The sequence below is a fragment of the Hipposideros armiger genome, unplaced genomic scaffold, assembly GCF_001890085.2.
Source record: "Hipposideros armiger isolate ML-2016 unplaced genomic scaffold, ASM189008v1 scaffold_743, whole genome shotgun sequence".
NCBI lineage: Eukaryota > Metazoa > Chordata > Mammalia > Chiroptera > Hipposideridae > Hipposideros > Hipposideros armiger.
In genome coordinates, this window is record NW_017732093.1 from 839,327 (window position 1) to 861,846 (window position 22,520).

Below are 22,520 nucleotides of genomic sequence, written 5' to 3' on the forward strand. Positions count from 1 at the left end.
GGTTAAGTTCGGGAGTTTTGATCACAGAGGAACAATTTGGGTGTGTCTGGTAGAGTCCGTGTCAGTCACAAAGTCAATTCCAGATGAATGTTCCCAAGTCTGCAGGTTGCTGTACCCTTTCTTATAGCAATGTTTCCTTGAGCATTACGAATGTTACACATTTATCAGATTTTGAGCAATCATATGCACACTATGAAAACAAATCCTGAAGCTTCTAATTAATTGCCCTGGGTTACTCATTCACCAATGCTGTTTTATGCCCAGGGCAGAGGGTGGTGAGTTTATTGTCTACTGGGGATATCAGACAGGTGAACTGGCAACACTGCCCTGCGTTCCCCAAACTCCTCCAGCCTCTGCGGCTACCCTTCCCTTTGTTAGAATCATCTGGGATCCATTTTCACCCATGGTGGGGAAACCAGCATAACCCTCATAATCAATATTTCAGAGAGTCTCAGGGGCTTATTTTTCTCCTGGAGAACTCTTGGTCTTTGTGGCGGTTTTAAATATGTCTGCAAACTCTTTAATACTCTTCTAATCAAGAGGTGGAGTCTAATTTCCCTCCCCTTGACTATGGGCTGGACATAGTGATTTGCTCTTAATAAACAGAATGAGGCAGAGGTAATACTGCTGGATCATTGCTAGATTTTGGAGTTTCTGTCAGGCTGTTCTCTCTGGAAGCTTACTTTTGGAACTCAGCTGCTATGCTGTTAGGAAGCCCAGGCCACACGGAGAGGCCATGTGCAATAGCCTTAGCTGAGGTCCAGGTGACATGTAAGTGGCACATAAATGAGGAACGCTTGAGAGGACTTCAACCCCAGCCACCGCCTAACTACAATCACTCTATATCCTGGCAGTGCTAGCCTCTCTCTCTTTTTTTTAATTATAAAAAATTTTCGAGTACGGTTGACATTCAATATTGTATTAGTTTCAGGTGTACAGCATAGTGGTTAGACATATATGTATACAGTTATATATTTATAACTTACAAAATGATCCCCCCAAAAAGCCTTTCACCCACCTGACATCATATATAGTTATTACAATATTACTGACTATGTTCCCCATACTGTACTTTACATTTCATAACTATTTTGTAACTGCCAATTTATACTTCTTTTTTTTTTTTAAGATTTTATTGGGTAGTTGGGGGAGGAGAACAGTGCTGGGGAATTGGGGGAAGGGGAACAGACAAGTTGCTGTTGTTTTGTTCTTCAGTCTAGTTGTGAATGATGTTGCTTCACTGGCCCGTGTTGGTATTATCATTGCGCTCCTCCCTGGTGAGGCAGTCGCTTGCCAGCCATTGGACAGCTGCTCACTGCGGCTCATGGCAGCTCACGAAAGCACTTGCCAGCTGCTGGCCAGCCCCACTGCAGCCTACGCCATCTCCGGCGACTCATGGCAGCCTAGCTCCAGGCTGAGATGTTGTTCACCATCTTAGCTGTAGAGGGCAGTGTCACTAGTCCCCATGTGGGATCCGAACCAGGGCCCAAGCCAGCTCTTAACCAATGCGCCACTCAGCTGGCCCCAATTTGTACTTCTTAATCCCTTCACCTTTTTCACCCAATCCCCCAAAACCCCTCATGTCTGGCAACCATTAATTTGTTCTCTACATCTATGAGTTTGCTTTTGTCTTGCTTGTTCATTTATTTTGTTTTGTTAGATTCCATATATAAGTGGAATTATATGGTATTTGTCTTTCTCTCTCTGATCTATTTCACTTAGCACAGTACCCCCTAGGTCCATCCATGTTGTTGCAAAGACCTCATTCTTTTTTATGGCTGAGTGATATTCCATTGTATATACATACTACTTTTTTATCCATTCATCTTTTTTTTTGGTGCATACATCTTTTATTAGTTTCAGCTGTACAAAACAACATAGTGATTAGACATTTACATACCTCACAAAGTGATAACACCAACAAGTCTAGTACCCATCTGACACTGTACATAGCTATTACAATACCATTGACTATATTCCCTGTACTGTACATTCCATATCTATATATTTTTAATTATAGTTGACATTCATATATTTTATATTAGTTTATATTAGAAACTAATTTTATATTAGTTTCAGGTATACAGCATAGTGGTGAGGCATTTCAATAATTTATGAAGTTATCCCCCCGATAAGTCTAGTACCCATCTGACACTACACATAGTTTTTACAACGTTATTGGTTATATTTCCCATGCTTCATTCCACATCCCCATGACTATTTTGTAACTACCAACTTGTATTTCCTAATCCCTTCACATTTATCACCCATCCCCCGAACCCCTTCCCCTTCTATCAACCATCAGTTTGTTCTCTGTATCTATGAATCTATTTGTTTTGTTTGTTCATTTATTCTGTTCTTTAGATTCCACGTATAAGTGAGATCATATGCTATTTGTCCTTCTCAGTCTTACTTATTTCACTTAGCATAACACCTTCTAGGTCCATTCATATTGTTGCAAATGGTAAGATTTCATTCTTTTTTATAGCAGAGTAATACTCCATTGCATATATATGTACCACAATTTCTTTATCCAATTGTCTGTTGATGGGCATTTCAGTTGTTTCCATACTTTGGCTATTGTGAATAGCACTGCAGTAGACATAGGGGTGCATATATCTTTTCAAATTAGTGTTTTGGATTTCTTTGGATAAATACCTTGGAGTGGGATTGCTGGGTCATAAGGTAGTTCTATTTTTAAGTTTTTGAGTAGCTGTTTTGCATAGTGGCTGCATCAATTTGCAATCCCACCAACAGTGTACGAGGGTTCCCTTTTCTCCACATCCTTGCCAACACTTGTTTGTTGATTTGTTGATGATGGCCATTCTGACAGGTGTGAGGCGATATCTCATTGTGGTTTTAATTTGCATTTCTCTGATAATTAGTGACATTGAGCATCTTTTTCATATGTTTATTGGCCATCTGTATGTCCTCTTTGGAGAAATGTCTATTCAAGTCCTCTGCCCATTTTTTAATTGGATTGTTTGTTTTTTGGTGTTGAGTTGTATGAGTTTTAAAAAAAATAAAATTTGGATATTAACTCCTTATCAGATGTATCATTGACAAATATCTTCTCCTATTCAGTAGGATATCTTTTTGTTTTGTTGATGGTTTCCTTTGTTGTGAAAAAACTTTTTAGTTTGATGTAGTCCCATTTGTTTATTATTCTTTTGCTTATCCATTCATCTTTTTTTTTTTCTGTAGCTGAGCCATCCTGCCACCTGTTGGTAGCTCAGCAGCAACTCAGCTTGGGCCAGGAATCAAACCGGCAGCCCTGTTGCTCAGAGCTCACACTCTTGAACGAGCTCTTAACCAAGTGAGCCACTCGGCCAGCCCTCCACTCATCTTTTGATTGGAGCATTTGATCCATTTACATTTAAAGTAATTATTGATAACTATGTAGTTATTGCCATTTTATTAATTGTTTTCTGAATGCTTTTGTAGTTCTTCTCTTCTCCTTTCTTAGTCTCTTGCTCTCTTCCCTTGTATGTTTACTCTTTATATTTTTGTGTTTAAATTCCTTTCTCTTTATTTTTTATATATCTCTTGTATATTTTTGATTTGTGGTTTCCATGCACTTCATATATACCAAGCTATGTCTATAGCAGTCTATTTTAAGATGATGGTGGCTTAAGTTTGAACACATTCTATCATTACTACAATTTTTACCCACCTCCTCCATATTTATGTTTTTGTCATTATTTTTTATTTCTTTCTTTGTGTGTGTGTGTTTGTATGCATCCCTTAAGTTACTAATAACACATGATCATCCAACTTATGCCTTTTAACCTTCGTACTAGCTTTAGTTTTGGTTGATCAACTGCTTTTATTGCGTGTTTGCCTTAGTAAGAATTTTGTTTTCTTTGTGATAGTCTCTTATTCAACTATTTTTTTCTTCTTCTTAAAGAAATTTTTTTGACATCTCTTATAGTAATGGTTTGATGTTTGATGAACTCCTTCAGCTTTTTCTTGTCTGGGAAGCTCTTTATTTCTCCTTTGATTCTAAATGGTAGCTTTGCTGGGTAGAGTAATCTTGGTTGTAGGTCCTAACTTTTCATCACTTTGAATATTTCATGCCTGCAAAGTTTACTTTGAAAAATCAGCTGGCAGTCTTATGAGACCTTCCTTGTAAGTAACTCACTGTTATTCTCTTACTGCTTATGATATTATGTCTTTGTCTTTAAGCTTTGGTATTTTAATTATGATGTGTCTTGGTGCAGGCCTCTCTGGGTTCATCTTGTTTGGGACTCCCTATACTTCCCGGACTTGTATATGTATTTCATTTGCCAGATCAGGGAAGTTTTCCATCATTATGTCTTCAAATAGGCTTTCAATCCCTTGCTCTCTCTCTTCTCCTCTTGGTACTGTTACCAGGCTAAGGTCCAGCTGCTTGTCACTTGTAAAGTCAATAGTCAAGAGACAAGGTTGGTGGAAAGAAAAGCAGATTTATTCAAAATGCTGGCATTCCAGGAGGATAGCAGACTCTTGTTCAAAGGCCATCTCCCTGTTCCCAGCATGGCCAAAAGATTTTATAGACACATAAGAAGAAGCAAAACAAAGAAAGCGAGGAGGTGGTCCAGCAATTCCTGGGCAGTTTGAAAAAGAAAAGAAGGCACTTTCCAGAGTCTAGTTGGTTTCAGGGATAAGGGTGGATCTTATACAGATGTTGAGAAGACTTCTTCCAATTCGATGTAAATAGGGTCAGTAAAACTGGTATGTATACAGCCTCAAGCAAACAGAGTCATTAAGGAGGGAAGCAAAAGAAAAAAAGTTTTAAAAAGTCCTAAGCTAAATTACATTGTTAAATCCAATTACACTAGAGCAGCGGTTTTCAACCTTTCACAGGGGTTGCCTAAGACCATCGGAAAACACATATTTTCGATGGTCTTAGGAACTGAGACACCGCTCCTTTATCCGTCTCCAGGCCCACATGCAGATACGCCCACATACGAGTACCCGGCGACCCCTGTGAAAGGGTCGTTCGATCCCCAAAGGGGTTGCGACCCCCAGGTTGAGAACCGCTGCACTAGAGGGTTAAATCTCAAAATGGAAGATACTGTGTCACCCTTACAACACCTCTGTGATGCACGTGTAATGCCTGATGTTGCGCCAGAGGTCTCTTAAAGTATCCTCATTTTTTAAATGTTTTCTTTTTGCTGGTCCAATTGGGTGTTTTATGCTACCTTATCTTCCAAATCACTGATTTGATCTTCTGTTTCATGTAATCTGCTGTTGATTCCATCTAACGTATTCTTCATTTATTATTGTATTCTTCATTTCTGATTGGTTCTTTTTTTATGTTTTCTATCTCCTTTTTTATGTTTCTATCTCTTTGTTGAAGTTCCCCCTGAAATCATTAAGCATCCTTATAAATAGTGTTTTGAACTCTACACCTGTTAGATTGCGTGTTTCCATTTTGTTTACTTAATTTTTCTGGAGTTTTGTCCTGTTCTTTTATTTGGGACATGTTTCTTTGAATCCTGGCTGCCTCACTGTATTTGTTTCTATGTATTTGGTAGACCGGCTATGTTCCCCAGTCTTGGCAGAGTGGTCCTATGGGACCCAGTGGCTCAGTCTCCCTGGTCACCTGAGCTGTGTGCTCCAGGTGTGTCCCTTGTGTGGGTTGTGTGTGCCCTCCTGTTGCAGTTTAACCTTGATTGCTGCTGTCACATCAGTGAGTGGGATTACCCTCAGGCTGACTATCTATGAGGACTGGCCATGACTTCAGCAGACAAGCTATTGTGCAGGGTCTGACCCCACAGAGTGGGATGCACTTTAGCTGGTCTCAGGTGCCTGCCGAGTCCACTCTTTGGGTGTATCATTTGTGGCACTAATTTGGAGGTGCTCTGCTGTAGTATGAAGCTGGACACCCAGTGTGTTAGCTCTGGGGCCTCTTGGGAGGGGCTCTGGTGCAGGCCAAGGTCAGCCACTCCGTGTGCCGTGTGTAGGGCCACTTGGTATGAGGTACATAGTGATCTGCAGTGATCACTTTTGCCACTTGTGCTGGGTTTAGAGGTGCCTGGGAGAGGCTAAGCTGTGAACTGAGACCAGTTGCTGCTAGTCCTAGGCTTGGGGCTGCTTAACAAGAGGTATAGGACACACTGAAGCTAACTGCTGCCTGTTTGGGTTTTGTGAACCTTTGAGAGAGTTTTAGGAAAGTCTGCAGCATAAGCCAAGACAGGTCAATAGTGTGGAAAAGCCACTGGAAGTGACTTGGGTGGGCCCACAAGTTGGGTGGCATAGAGTCTCAGGGAATCACTGGGGCAAGGAGAATGGTGTTAGCTAGGTTGATGGAGACTCAGATATGGTGCCCACCTGCACATGCAGCCTGGTTGGTGGGACAGCTTAACAAAGGAACAGTGGCATCCATGGGCACTGGAGAGAGCTGCTCCTCCAGCCCTAACCCTAAAGCCAGACAATTCAGTACCTCCCTGTATGTCTCTAGTGCTTTCTGAGCTACTTCTCTGGAGCTCAAGGCAAGTGTTTGTGAGTGAGTAAGTCTGTGTGCAATCCCTTTAAAAGGACTCCTGGAATTCTAGCAGCTCTCCATCTCACCTGGACTGAGTCCCTGCTGATTTTCACAGCCAGCTGTTGTGGGGACTCCTTTTCCTGGCACTGGTGTTCTGGGCTGGGGCTACCTAATGTGGGGATGGGACTCTGCACTCGTCAGTGGGGACCTCTGCAGTTGAGACATCCCACCCAATTCTTAACTGCCACATGTGGGTGTGAGACCAGCCTGTTTCACATCTATATCCCTCCTACCAATCTCAACGTGGCTTCTACTTTATATCCTTAGTTATAAGAGATCTGTTTTGCTAGTCTTCGGTTTTTTCTCAAGGGTGGTTGTTCTATAATTTAGTTGTAATTTTCATGTCATCATGGGAGGAGGTGGGTGTAGCATTTACCTTCTACTCCATCTTGACTGGGAGCCGTAGTGCTGTCCATTTTTTTGTAGCTTGGTTCCACACACACCATTACCCTTCCTCCTTCATCCTCGGGAGGCATCACTAATGCCAAGCCAGTGTGTGCACTGGGTGATGCTGAAGATTTGGGGCCACAGAGAGGAAATGTATCAAAGACCATATAAATGGGAACTTAAATTTGGGTAATATAGACTCATTTCAGCAAAAATTCACTGGTACTCTATACCACAGGGAATTTTTGCTGGTCTTATTCACCCTTGGGCTGGAGCTTTCTTGGTCCTCTCTTTTTCCCTCCACCCTCAATCCTCCTCTCACTCTTTAGTTGCATTAATTCCTGTGTTCATAGGCAGAGCCACCAAACAGTTAGATTCTTAGTCAATAAATGTAGAGCTGCAAGAAATGGAATGTTATTTCTCTACATTTAAACTTATTTACTTTTTCCAACATCCTTCCCGCAGGTGGCAAAAATGTGTCTCAGTTCACTTCAGGGTCTCCTTGCTCCTTCCGCCATGTTTGTGCCAATTTCAAGGAGTCTTTGCAATATGGGTGAGGCTGGGGTGTGGGGTGTCTGTTCTCAGGGGGCATGCCCCGAACTATACATGGTTCTGTCTCATGCTTATTGTCAGTTCATGAGGGTGGTTGCTGTGTCTTCTCTCATGTCCAACCACAAGGTCTCTCTAGGACCAACTCCCTCCCAGCCGCCACTGAACCTCAACTAGATACACAGAACATTCATTTGCGCCCATGCTGTGAGGCTATTAAGACCCATCAGCCTAGAAAGTACCACGCAGCCCCTTCTTGACCACCTTTCCAGAGCCACCTGGACTTTGCTGCTTTCTTGGGCTTGACGTAGGGTGGACATGTATCCTTTTTCACTCCATGAGTTTCCATTAAGGTCCTTGTAACACACGGACCTTTCTCAGGGACTCAGAGTTTTCATCTCTTCTTCACCACTTTTTCTCTCTCTCTACTGCCCCCATTCAGTTCAGTTCTGGTGTCAGCTGCGGGAAAGGGGCTCTGACTGATCATGTATTTCTCCAGATCTACTGTTTATTTATGTGATAGAGTTTATGCTCTAAATCTTTCAGGGCTTAGGCTTTTGAAGTTCAAAAGCCCAGGTTTTTGCAACTCAAGGTCTTGGCTTTTGAATCTCCAAATCAAGAATTTAACTCTGATTGCAAAGAGCTGCAGGTTTAGCTGCCCGAGTGAGAATTGGGAAGGGGAGGGGAAGAGAGAGTGGTGCATATAGATAGCAGAGTACTGAGAAGTAAGCATCTTACACAGAGATTTAAAGTGGCTCTGTCCACTCAGCTCATATCTAACCTATGGCCAGGGGATTTTCAAATCAAAATATACCTCTTAAGGTCTTTTTCCAGCCAAAAAAAAAAAAAAGTTCTTTCCCTGAGAACAATTCCATCTTCTTCCTAAACCAACTGGTCCAGATTGCAGATGACTTTTAAAAATACCACTTTCCCTGCTTCTGTTACATAATTATAAAACTGTGTAACCAGAGCTATGGTGGAGGTCAGCATTAGGGACCTTGGAGCAGAGCGCAGGGAGAGACAGTTTGCAAAGGTGGGCCATGGAAGACTTCCTGGAAAAAGTGACATTTGAGTGGGTGAAAGCATCCTAGAAAGAGAGAACAGCACAGCAACACTGCAGAAGTTGTCCTGGGCAGGAGATGAGGAGGGAACTTCAGGGTGCAGGTAGGGAGGGAACACGAGTGGCCTGCAGGTATCAGCTTGTGCCAGGCCTCGGTGGTAAAGAGTCTGGCTTCCATCCTGAAGGTAGAGGTGCAATTCCATTAGTAGCTTCTAGACGGGGCAGTGCCATGATTCAAATAGTTTCTTCTCCTGTTATTTGCTCATTCCATGCTCCCCACCTGAAGTGCCCAGTGCCATTCTCTTCCTTGTATAGGAAGAATTGCTGACCTCTGGCAGCCCTGCACTCTATCTCCTTCCCTTCAACTCTTAAACCCTGTATCACGTGGCTCCTTCGTTCCAGCTACCCTGAACTTGGAGCTTTGGAATATCCTCTTTACAATTCTACCTCCAGGTCGTTGCTTTTGCTGTTCCCTCTACCTGAAATATCCTTTCCACACCCCTCTTTATCTGGCTATCTCTTACTTGTCCTTCAGGTCTTGGTTTTAAGCCGCCTCCCCAAATCATATCCAGACCGCTTCCCACAGCTGCTCTGATCTGTGTCTTCTCTACTGCCCCAAAGGGGGCCCCAGCCTAATCCTTGGCCTATAAGCTCAGCCACCAGCCCATACCTACCTTGACAAACTGGCTGAGTTGCTTTCTGCAGTTGTTTCCTTTGGCAGAATGAGCAGGAGGTGGGCTGTGCCAGCATTCTTAAGCCCTGGAACTTGTTTCTAACCTAAGGCTCAGGGCATGTGTACACAGTAGGATCAGTGGGTAAATAAATAGGCAACTGTAAGTGAACTCATTCTGGGTTCTGGGGCCCAACTCTGGTCTTAGAGTTAGAAGACCTGGGTCCTAACTAAGCACCTGTACTAATTTGCTGTGTGATCTTGGTTAAGTCCCTTTCCTCCTACTGAGTGAGCCTCAGTTTCCTTATCTATAAAATGAAAGGGATTAGACTAGATGATCTGTCTCTGGGGTCTTCTCAACAAATATTCCTTAGTGCCATGCTAAATCTGTTGGTGATGCGGAGATGAACCAGACTCCACTCCTGCTCTCAAGGAGCACACAGTCTCGCTGGGGAGGCAAGCTCATACCCAGCTTGTTCCAACTCAGGGGCGAAGTGGAAAGGATGAGCTTTGAGGTCAGACTGACCTGGGCAAGTCCTGGCTGAGTCCCCTCAAAACCCTACCCCATTCTCATGTCCCTTCTCCACCTTGATGAGGCCAATCCTGTACTACAGATCTCACATCCTCCTCCATGCTTGGGACCTGCATCCACCTCTTACACTCTCCCCTCTCTCCTGCATTCTCAACCTTGTTCTCTACCAGCATCTCCCCTTCAACATTAAAAAATGCTCAGGCTCCTCATCTTATAAATCAAGCACCCTTCAGTGCTCTTCAGCTTCTCCTCTTAACGACCATGCTCAGACAGTTTATTGTTGACTCTCATTGTTTAAATTCCTCACCTCCCACTTACTCCTCCATCCACTGTGTCCTGCTTTCTGGCCCCGCAGTTGTTCCCCTGACATGGCTCTGGCCCAGGTTACCAACCCACTCCTCGCCCCATCCCTGCTCAATTCATATGACCTTTCTCTGAGTATGGCTCTTTTTCTAAACCTACTTGGCTCCCCATTAGTAGGCCTGAGGGCCAAGTAATGTTTACTGACCATAGAAAAGGGAGTCATTCCCAGTGCAGGCCTGGAACAGGGACCAAAGGTACTTAGTGAGCTCTCAAAGGTTTTGGAAGCTGTCCTAAGCCCAGGTACAGGCAAGGGGCAGGACCTACAGGATGGTATTACAATAAAATGAGTCAGGCACCTTGGTCATTTGCCCTGACCTGCACCTGTCCCAGAATCCTTGGTTGTCCGTGCTAGAGACTGAGCCATCATTGGGCCTGTTTTGTTAAGTACGCTGTTTCCTGAACTAGAGAGGAAGGAGTTTCTAAAGACATTGACCCAGTTTCTCTATCTCTCCCTTACTGACTGGAACTGCAACCCTGCTTGCTCACTTCCAGTGATGGGGAGCTCATCATTTCATAGCTCTGGGGTTCCTGACTGGCATTCTGGTTGTGTAATGGGCCTGGCATAGTAAGAGTTCTCTAACTGAGTTCCTGTTCTCTAGTCCCTTCCCTCTCTCCAGGCAGCACCGCATGTCGAATTTTTTCTGCCATTTGGTCTGACACTAAACTGGTTATATTTTCTATGAGTCTTTATAGTTGACTTAGCCCAGCCCTATGACTCAAGAGAAATCTAATAAAAGGGCCACGAAACTTCATGGAACACCTTCTGGCTATGCGTGTGTAAACAAAATCTTGGCATCAAGTCTTCACAAGAACCCTGGTTGGAATGGGTGGTATGTTTTGGGAGTAGAGTGGGAAATACCTGCAGCACTTGTTTTCTGCATTTGTATAACAAGTACTTTGCTTTTACTTATGCTGTACTTCTGAAGGACACATTGGTAGGATACTTGTGGAGATTATTGGTGGTTGGGTGTGGGCTAAAACACCCAAATTGCTTCTTGGGCACTGTCACCAAAAATGTCCTCAGTATGCGTCTGTAGCTCTGCTCCACACTCTCCCTTTCAGCTGGGTGCAGCTTTGTTCCCACCCCCTTCCTTCCTCCATGCAGGTCATATCTTCTTTCTTCCATTTTATTCTGTGCTTTCCACTTTCTATTTCTGTAAATAGAAATATACTAGATAATATTCCCCACCTTCCTATACTTCTTTTTCTCTCTTTTCTTGCTTTCTTTTGGATTGATTGAACATTTTCTCCCATTCCATTTTTCACCTACAAGTTTAAAAGTTGTTAAATATATTCTTAAGTGGCTACTTAGACATTTAAAAACATATATTTTACATATCAAAGTTTAGCGTTAAAATGAAATTAAAACTTTATCCCCTCCTGAATAATTCAAGGACCTTTGAACACTTTAACTCTCACCTTCCCTTCCTCCTGCCTATATAATATTACTATCAGTTAATTTAGTTATATCTTTTTTTACATTCCACCAAACATTATGATAGTTGTTCTATACACTCAATGTTTATTTACATTTACCCATGTATTTGACACTTTCTCTACTCACTATTGCAACTCAGACCTTCTGGAACCTACTTACTTTCTCTAGTTTTATAATGCCTTTTTTTTTTTTTTTTTTAGCTGAGCCATCCTGCCACCTGTTGGAAGTTTAGCGGCAACTCAGCTCGGGCCAGGCATCAAACTGCTGTTGCTCAGAGCTCGCACTCTTGAGCAAGCTCTTAACGGACTGAGCCGCTCGGCTCGTCTTACTTTTCCTAGTTTTAAAGTATATCCTTTAGACTTTTCTTCAGTTAGAGTCTCCTGGTGCAAATTCTTAGCTCCTCATTCTTGAAAGATAATTTCTCAGGGCATACAAATCTAGGTTGATAGTCATTTTCTCTAGACTTTGAAGATGTTAGGCTACATCGTCCAGCCTCACTGTTGCTGTTGATAAGAAAGTCATTCTTCTAATTTTTTTCCTTTTACTGGTGGTCATCTTTTGTTTTTGCTGTTCTGCAGGCTCACTATATGTTGAGATGTGGATTTGTTTTTCATTTATCCCACTTAGAATTTATTAAATATTTTATTCTAAGGATTGTTGTCTTTCATCAGTTATGAAAATTCCCACTAATTAATAATTAAATAATAATTTCCTCAAATTGTCTCTTCTCCATGCTCTCTCTCTCTTGTAGAATTCTGATAAAGGTAGGTTAGACTTTTTCACTAAATTATGCATGTTTATTAACCAATAGCATGTGTTCTTTTTATCTCTTTTGTTTCATCATAAAAGTTATTTTTCTCATATTTATCTTCTAGTTTATAATTCTCTCTTTGGTTTAGCTTAATCTGTTATTAAGGTTATCAATTCAATCTTACTTTTAATTTGCATATTTCTCATTTATACAAGTTATATTTGGTTCCTTTTCAAATATACTTTGATATTCTTTATAGTTTATTGTTCCTTACTTATATATTTAGTCTTTAAAAATATTTCATTAGTCTCAGAGCATACTTATTTTATAAACTGCACCTGATACTTGCAATATCTGAAGGCTTTGTGGGTCTGCTTTTACTGTCTGTTGTTTCTTTTGGATCTGGTTCATGGTGACTGTTTCCTTTAGTGTTTTGTGAGGTTTTTTTTTTTCTAAGATTTTTATTGGGGAATTGGGGGGATGGGAACAGTGCTGGGGAATTGGGGGAAGGGGAATAGACAAGTTACTGTCCTTTTGTTCTTCACTCTAGTTGTGGAGGACATTGCTTCACTGGCCCAAGTTGGCACCATCATTGTGCTCTTCCCTCGCCGGCTTCTGGACGGCCGCTCACTGCGGCTGCTGGCCGCTCACGCTGGCTGCTGGCCGCTCACGCTGGCTGCTGGCTACACACGGTAGCCCCCCACTGCCACAGGGGCTGCAGCCTACGCCGTCGCCAGGGACTCACAGCAGCCCAGCTCCAGGTTGAGCTGTTGTTCAGCATCTTAGCTGTAGAGGGCAGTGTCACTGGCCCTCATATGTGGGATCCGAACCGGGGCCCTCTGGCATCCCAAGCCAGGTCTTAACCATCGCGCCACTCGGCCGCCCCAAAAGTAGACTCCTATAGTTATATTTTTATTTTTATTTATTTATTTTTTTTAGCCGAGCCATCCTGCCACCTGTTGGCAGCTCAGCGGCAGCTCAGCTCGGGCCGGACTTGAACCGCTGTTGCTCAGAGCTCAAACCTTTGAGCAAGCTCTTAACCAACTGAGCCACTCAGCCGGCCCTATTGTGAGTTTTGACTAGAGCTGGTTTTTTTTTGTGTTTTTTTTTTATTGTTTTGCTGTAAGATTTTTTTGAGGCCTATGTTAAACATGAGTTGCTCCTAATAAGATTTGCATTTATTTTTTTCCAGGATGGGGAGTGCTACAAATCCAGGAGTACATTAAACTAAATTCTTTGCTTGAGGTCCTTCCTACCACCTAGGTAGAATTTAGGCTGCAATCCCAAATTAATTTCGGTTTCTGGTTAAGAATTCTCTGAGGAAATTAAAAAAAAAATTCTTACCTAACATTAAGGTTTGAGACAACAATTTTTTTTTTGCTTTCCCCCTGGGAGAAGTATAATTTCTAGTAAACTCTTAAACAGATGATGCAGAATTTTGGTGTCTCAGACTAGCAAATAGTAAGTACTAAACAAACCTTTCTCTTCTTTCCCCTCAACTTTTTATTAGGAAGAAGCCCACATTTACAGAACAATTGAAAGCATAGTATAATGAACATATTGGGTTGTCGGAAAAGACATGACGCATGTTTGCAACAGATGGCACAGTTCATTTTTGGAAGTACTAGAGTCATTTGTATCTATGTTATTGCTATGTCATTTGACAGCTGACAGTTCTAGCTTCATTCTAAAAAAAATTGAGTGATTTGGTTGAGTTTTGGAGATTTTACAACAAGTTGAAGATGGAAGACCAAACTGTGCATTTTCGCCATATTTTACTGTTTTACTTCCATAAAGGGAAGACCACGCGTCAAGCTTGTGAAAAGTTGCATAACGTTTATGGTGACAATGCTCTACAAGAACATCCATGCCAACGATGGTTCATGAAATTCCATGCTGGTGATTTTGATCTCAACGACGCTCCTCGGTCAGGGAGGCCCACTGAGGTTGATGACAACAAAATAAAAGCATTGATCAAGTCAAACCCGCTTTACACAACACGAAAGATTGCAGAAACATTGAGCATCCATCCGTCATTCAAGCATTCACAACCACCTGAAGAAGCTGGGATCCGTAAGCAAGCTTGATATTTGGGTTCCGCATGAATTCAAAGAAGTTCGTTTGACGGCATGTATAAACATCTGCAATATGCTCATTAAATGTGAGGAAAACGATCCTTTTTTGAAGCAACTGATAACTGGTGAGGAGAAGTGGATTGTTTACAACAATGTGGTGTGCAAACAGTCTTGGTACCAATATGATGATTCGCCTCAAATGACATCGAAAGCAGACATTCATCAGAGGAAGGTTATGCTCTCAGTGTCATGGGATTTTAAAGATGTTGTGTTTTTCGAGCTCCTGCCAAGGAACCAAACAATCAATTTGAATGTGTACTGTTGGCAGTTGGACAGTTTGAACGAATCCATCATCCATAAATGCCCAGAGCTTGTTGTAAAGGATTTGTGTTCCATCACGACAATGCGAGACCGCATACAAGTTTGATCACCCGTCAAAAATTATTGGAGCTTGGATGGGATGTGTTGCCATACCCACCATACTTGCCTGACCTTGCGCCGTCAGACTTCCACTTGTTTCGCCCTCTTCGAAACTCCTTGCATGATACAACGTTCAATTCAGATGAGGCTGTAAATCAGCACCTTGTTCAGTTTTTCCCAAATAAAGACAGGTCCTTCTATGAACGAGGAATTATGAAGCTCACTGAAAGATGGCAAAAGGTTATCAAACAAAACAGGCAATATATCATTGATTGATCTTTGTTCTTTATATAAATAAATGACCTTTGAAAAACAGATGAAATATATCATGACTTTTCCGACAACCCAATACATATATTCTAGGTTCAGTAATTAATATTTCATCATATTTGCTTTCTGTCTGTGACAACCATGATAATGCTTCTGGCAGGCCTTCAACTACAGAGGCATAATTGACCATAATGGCCAATTGACCATAATTGACCATAATGTTGTACTCGGAAACTCATTACCATGTTCACTCCAAGGTTACTCCAATGTGCTGATCCCAGCCTACAATTGAGAGCAGTGGGGATACTAAAACAAGCCTGTTCCTAGAAGATATGGAACTCTTCTCATGGTAGATTTTGGCTCAAGAACTCTTGCCAAACTTTCCTTAGGCTGTCATTTTCTTACATAGCACTCCAGGACACTTCTACCCAAAATTGCTTCCTTCTTTTCTTCACTTAGGGTCACACTTGCATTGCAATCTGATGGCTCTTCCAGCCTTTTGAGGCTTCCTCCCCACTTTCTCACATAGACATTTCTTGCACATTTAATCCTGTCTTGGTGTGCTTTTTGGAAGACCCAGACTGACTCCCTCTGAGACTCTCTCTCTGTATATGTATATATGTACACACACACACGTACACTCTACATATATATACATGTATATTATATACATACAGAAGGTGCCAAAAATGTATACACATTTTAAGAAAGGAGAAAACTATAAAAATTGTAATACTCAAAATATAGTCACTTTTACAAGATACATAGATAATATCTCTTAAAATGTGTATACATTTTTTGGCACCCTCTGTGTATACACATTATTATATGTTATATACGCATACATATATATTACATCATGTTTTCCAAACAATTTGAAGGGAAGTTGCATTTAACAGGATAGTTCACTCCTAAATTCTTAGTCTTTCATCTGAAGTATGTATTTGAATGTTTCATAAATAAAAATTACAAATGTATCACACATCTGGGTAAATAAGTCATCTATTCAAAAATGCCATTTCTCCATTTCATACCCATTGAGCAATTCCATATAGAATTATGTGGTTCATTCTCAATGGTGCAAGAAAGAAGAAGCTCGCAGTCCTAGGAGAGGAAGCTTCCCTGGAGCTGGATCCTGGAAGAAGAGTAAAATGTAAAGGGGAACAAAGGGAAGGATGACAGCATGTATGAGGCACAGAGCTGGTATTATCTGGTGAGAGTGGGCAGAGAGAGAAGGCAGCCTTGTGAGCAGATGGCTTCAACTACTCCCTGGAAAACATGTTTGGAGGTGAGATGGTGCTGGATCATCAGGCAGGGGTGGCCACACTGGTGAGGTAAGTGGTGGCAAGGGTTTTGTTTTGTTTCATTTAAGATTTTGGTAGAAGCATTATTCTGAGGAGCACCCATGTTCTGTGGCCTGACCTTGAACAAGTTCCTGCTTCTCTGGTGTTCTGACAGGCATCTATGACTGTACTGGTTGCTCCCTGGTCACCTCTGATGTTGAGAAAGAGTGGGAAAGTCTGAGAGAGGTTCTTGCCACAAATTGGAAGCCAGGAGTGCAACAACAGGACTCTGGTAGAGGCAGGTGGCCTGAGGTGAGGCAGTTGGCTTTTCACATGAGCTGTTACAAGAGGAACTAGAAGTCAGACTTCTCAAGTTGTGTCCTGGAAGCTTAGGCTGGGATGATGAATCCAGAAAGAGTGGTCCACCAAGGAGGTATAGGAGCCAAAATAAGAGGGATGGAGGAAAGATGAGTGTGAAGTAAGCAGACCAATGGAAGGTGGACCCCAGAGCCCATTCCTGATTGAATGTGCAAGATCCATTTAAAGAGACGACAATGAGATGGAACAGAGTGGGATCAGAAAGCTAATAAGGCCCGAGAAGTGTGAGGGGTTTTGAGGCCATGCTTGTACCAAGAAGAATTCGGTGGGATATGTCCTGAGCAATGGCTCATAAAGCAGAAGGGTAAGAGCAAAAGATCCTACTTGACTTCCTTCCGTCTTCTTTGTCCAGAAGAGGAGCTTTAATTTGGAATGGATACAATTGACTTCATAGAGAGGCTAGTACAGAGATCAGGGGAGCCAGGAGGTTGTCCCAGGTCTCTCTTCTCTGCCCAAAATGAGCACATGGAAGACCAGCTCAATACATTGTCAATAATGCAATGCTGGGAGAAAGAATTAATGTGACGTGTCATCAAATATGGCCACAAAGAAGCCATGACAGGTCAGAGGGGAAGGCTAAATCCCCTAAGCCAAGGGATCAAGCCATTTTGTCTTCTACCCCATCTATTCCTTCAATGCTTGAGACCTAGTGGGACTGGTTTGCCTTCTCATGAAGTACCTGCCTGTAAGAGCTATGCCTCCCTTGATTGGATGTGTCTTCTCCAATCAGTGCAAAGTGGGGCAAAACAATGTAGGTAAAAACGCTGTGTGTGTGTGTGTGTGTGTGTTTGTGTGTGTCTGTGTGTGTGCGTCTGTGTGTGTGTGTGTGAAACTGGAGATGGCTTGGGGTGACCAAAGGGGACCTTGACATCTTCTGGGATGCTAACCAGTTGCCTAAAAGGGAAGGGCACCAGACCCATTGGATATGGGATAAAATTTGGACCCAGGCTTGTGGGCAACTTCACAGAAGAATACCAGGTGGTACAAAATGATTGCTAAAAACTAGACTCTTCTAAGGAAGAAACCACAGCTGTGATTCTCAGCGCCCCGTTCAGCTCCTATAGAGAAACAGGCCCTGAGGCGCTAAGTCCGGGTGTCTGAGCGAGCTCTGAGGGCAAGTGACCTCTTGTGAGCTCAGGAAACATCAGGAAATAAACATTTTCTGCTCCTCCCCCTCTGCCTCTGTCTTCCCACTCTGCCTACAAAATTCATGGGATCTTGTCCACCTCCACAGCTTCAATCACCACCTATGCTGATGTCTCCTGAAGGAGATATTCTGTCTATTCCCGACCAGCTTCCATTCCTCCCTCTTCTGGTTTTCTGTATGCATCACTCCTTCATTGGTTGGATATAATCCTGGAGGAATCATGCCTACACTCCCCTGAAGGGGTGAGCACATGACTCCAGTTAGGCCAATCGGGTGTGTTCTTCTTAGAACCTGAATCTGAGATGATTCCCCCTGACAGCAGTGTCCTGATGAGCCTGACCACTAGTTCTTGTTATCTGGATCCCCAGAGCTCCCCAATTCCTCTAGTTTCTGAACTGATACAGCTTTCAAAACTTTATTGCTGCTCCAGGTTTCCTCCTGTGTAAAAGACTTTAATGTATATCTTCACTGGGATAGCCCATAAGCCCCTCAAACTTATTAGCCAATTCTGATCATATCATCTCTCCTCCCTTGCCCTCTTCCTTGCCCTTCCTCCTAGAACTTGCTATCTTCCAGTCTTCTCTCTTTCGGTAAACAGCACTGCCATCAACCTGGATGCTCAATAATCAATAATTTGGGGAGCATCCCTGATTCTTTCCCTTTTCTCATTCTCCACCTCTAATCAGTCATTAAAGCCAGTGGTTTCTTCTTTCTTAATATTGAGTATGGACTCTCTCAAAAGCCTATCTCTACCTTCAGCCACAAACCTGTGAACTTTCATACCCATCCTTAGTGCCTTTCCCCCAGCTTCATTAAGTAAGATGTCCCTCCTTCTATTTAAGGCCAATCCCTTACATGTGCCACAGACTCCATCCTTCCTACCTGCCCTGGACTAGTGTCATTGGTCATCCCCCTTCTCTTCCATTTTCAATCTTTTTTTCCAGCCTACAGTCTTGCCCAAGTCTCTAAAACACCCTTACCTGGCACTGCATTCCTTCAAGAAACCATCCAAATCTCTGCCCTTCACTTCTTATCCATAGGTGTTGCAAGAGTTGTCTGCACACCCTGCCTCCTCTACTATACCAACATCCTGTAATCATGCTTTTACCCTTATTATTACAGACACAGTGCTTCCCAAGGGCACTGCTGACTTTAAATTTGAAACCCGAGGACTACTTTTCATCCTGTGGGTTTTTTGGTGGCTCTGGATCCAGTTTACTTCTTCTTTTACAAAACTAGTATTTACTAAGTGCAGGGGAGATAGCAGTGGGAGAAGACAGCCTTGGTTCCTCTCCTTGGGAAGCTTAAATTCAAGTCAGGAAGACAGACATTGAACAAGCGAATGAAAACATGCTGAGATTTATGAGAAACAAGTGCAAAGCCCAATAGAAATATATTAAACAGTGACACTTGGTTTCGTGCAGAGGAGTTCATAGAAAGTTTCCTGTGGGAAGTGTTTTTTAGCTAGAAGATGACTAATACATAGCAAAGAGAAGGGAAAGAGGATTCCTGGCTAAGCAAAGAGTATGTGTGAAAGTCTGAAGGCAAGAGGGAGCCGAGCGCCCTGGAAGACCTAAATGGAGGTTGGTGGCAACCGCATGGGAAGCGGGACATGGATAAAAGATGAAGCTAGGTTGGGGAAGCAGCAGCTGGATTAAGCAGTCCTATGAGGGCTGCATTCCAGACTTTATCCTTTAGCTTAAAGGCAATGGGAAGCCATAGATGAGTTCTCTCTGGAGAGCTCTGACTAATACAGGCTGCATTTCTGCCATCACATCAGGGTAACATGGATAGAGCTGGATGAAAAGATAGAACCAAGAGAGCAGCCAGCCACTGTGACCATCTCTACCAGACTCTCAGCTGTGACTCCTCTCCTGTCAGCTTTGTGGCATTGGCTGGAGGCTTGCTTTTCCTCTTTGGCTCCAGGTTGTACTCTCTCAGCAGACTAGAGAATTAGAGAAGGTCCTGGAGTTTGTTTCTAGGACCCTTGCCCTCTGGACCACAGAGCTCAGGACCCTCTAGTTCCTCTCAGTTTCCAGAGAGCCTATCTGATGAGCTCTGTTTCCCCACTCTGGGCTCCATCCCCTGAATATCTAAGACTTCATGCCCCCCTTCCATGTGCAATTTTCTCTTGGGACTTCCAGACCTACCAGGGTCTCAGAGAATGTTCAAATCTAGAGGTGAAAGTTCTCTTCCCAGCTCTTTTAGTCACTTGCTGGCTAAGTCCTTCTCTTCTCTAGGATTTATCTATAAACTGAAGGACTTATTGCTGAGGTCCCCAGAACTGAGCTCTATAGTTCTGATGGCAGGAAACTGATAAATTGACCATAGGTGAAAGATCTGGGGGGGTGGGGATGGGGACATTTTCCTGTGTGCTACTTGGAGACAACACATTTGAGGGAAGGGTCTCAGATTCTGAAAAAAGCATCAGGGGCTTCATGGCAGAGAGAGTTGCCTTCATTCCTCAATGCTATTCTTGGCAACTCTAGGCAACAATCCCACCCCATTGCCAAACCGGAACTTCCCTGATTCTGGGACCTGTGGGCTGCTAGGTATTTGCTGAGCTGGCAGCAGTGGATCAGCCAGGAGCCAGGACTCTGAGCTCTACCCCCACTTCTGCCCAGAACCCTCTGGGTCGTCTCAGCATGAGAAAGTGGTTCTCAGTCTGGGGTCCTAAAGCTGGGAATAGAATCTTCAAGAAATTTCTATTCAAAAAGAAAAATAGAAATGGCACTACTTTCTTTCTTTTTTTTTAAAGTACCAGAGTTGCCATGGCTTGGGAGTCATGTTTTTTTTTTGTTTCGTTTGTTTTTATATTTTATATTATTTTTTAAAATTTTTAATTGGGGGATTTGGGGGAGGGGAACAGTGTTGGGGAATTGGGGAAGGGGAACAGACAAGTTGGCTGTCCTTTTGTTCTTCAGTCTAGTTGTGGAGAACGTCGCTTCACTGGCCCATGTTGGTATTATCATTGCACTCTTCCCGGGTGAAGTAGATTGGTCACCGGTCACCGGATGGCCGCTCACCATGGCTCTTGGCAGCTCACGCAAGCTGCCGGCCTCTCACAGTAGCTTACAGCAGCCCACTGCAGCTTTGCTGCAGCCTACACCATGGCCGGTGACTCATGGCAGCCCAGCTCCAGGTCGAGCTGTTGTTCACCATCTTAGCTGTAGAGGGCGCAGCATCACTGGTCCTAATGTGGGATCCGAACTGGAGTCCTGCTGCTTAGAGCTGGTGTCCCAAGCCAAATCTTAGCTAATACGCCACTTGGCTGGCCCAGCATTACTTTCTTTATACCTCCTTTTAATATTCCAGTGAGATGGCTGGATTCCCGCTCCCCCCCTCTCCCCGCCCATTCTCCACCCCCCCACACCCACACACACTCCCCACCCCACCCCGGTCTGAGAATGCCCTTTGCTCCTCCCTGAGTTTTCTGCTAATGTGATAATTTTAGAATATCTCCATGAGCTTGCTGGGTCAAAATCCACTTCTGGTTGTGATTAAATCAGATGGGTACCCCTGGAGCCAGATGGACACCATAACTACCACCAGAAGTTCAAGAAACCACCTCCTCACTTCCACTGCTAGCCCCACTACTCCAAGTATATCAGGTTAATCCCACTTGTCCCGTCCCAGGTTATTCCATTCAGTTTGTCACAGGTTAGATCCCTAAATATATTTCAGCCCAACTTAATGAAGCCTTTCCCATTTACCTGGGTTTTCCCCCGTATACAACTCAGGAATCCTTTAGTTTCAAGTAATAAAAAAAGAAAAAAACACAAATGAAATTTAAACAATAAAGTGGATTCATTGGCTCACATAATGAAAAGGTCCAAATGTACTACTAGCTCCCGGTGAAGCTTGATTCAGGAGTTCAAACAATATGACTGGTATTCAGTTTCTCTCTGTTCAGTTCAGTTCCTTCGGCATTGCCGTACCTCCCCATGTTGCTTACTCCTGAGAGCACATGCCTCCAGGTCTAAATCCAATATCAGAGTCTGTTTACAAAGAGCTTAAATTGAAGACCAAAACCAAGTTTCATTAGCCGTAATTGACTGACTTAGGTTGTGTGCCTATCCTTGAAAGAGTCCATCTCTGTGGGCAAGGTGAATGCAGACTGTCTTAGAGAAATATGGGCCCATGATGGAGTTGAGGGTGAGGTCAATCCCACTGCACCCCCAAACCAATAAATTCATGGTACTGGTTACAAGGCAGAAGCTGAGAATGGATGCTAGGTGTGATTCAACCAACTATTTCAACCGCTAAACCCACTTACCACCTTCTAGGCTAGCCCTATTCACTTCCCAGGTGAGTCCTAAATGGCCCTTGCCAGGAACCATGGTTCCTTCATCATGTGGGAGCTTCCTCAGGCTCGCCCCAAGCACTCTATTACACCATCAGACTGAGACCACACTGATACACGAATTCACCATAAACTATGGATGTCTGCTGGTCGCTCCTGATGCTCCCTTACTCTCTGACCTGAATGACTTGCATTTAAAAGGGGGCACTCAATGTCTTAATCTAATGAAATGAAGTACAAATGCAAAATTTCAGGAGCTCTCTTGGGTTTCCTTTTATTGTGCTGCCGTCTTGCCTTCTCTATCTATGGGTAGGACTGGATAGGGTGTCTCTCCAGTGAGGAGATGGATGCTATGTTGGCATTTT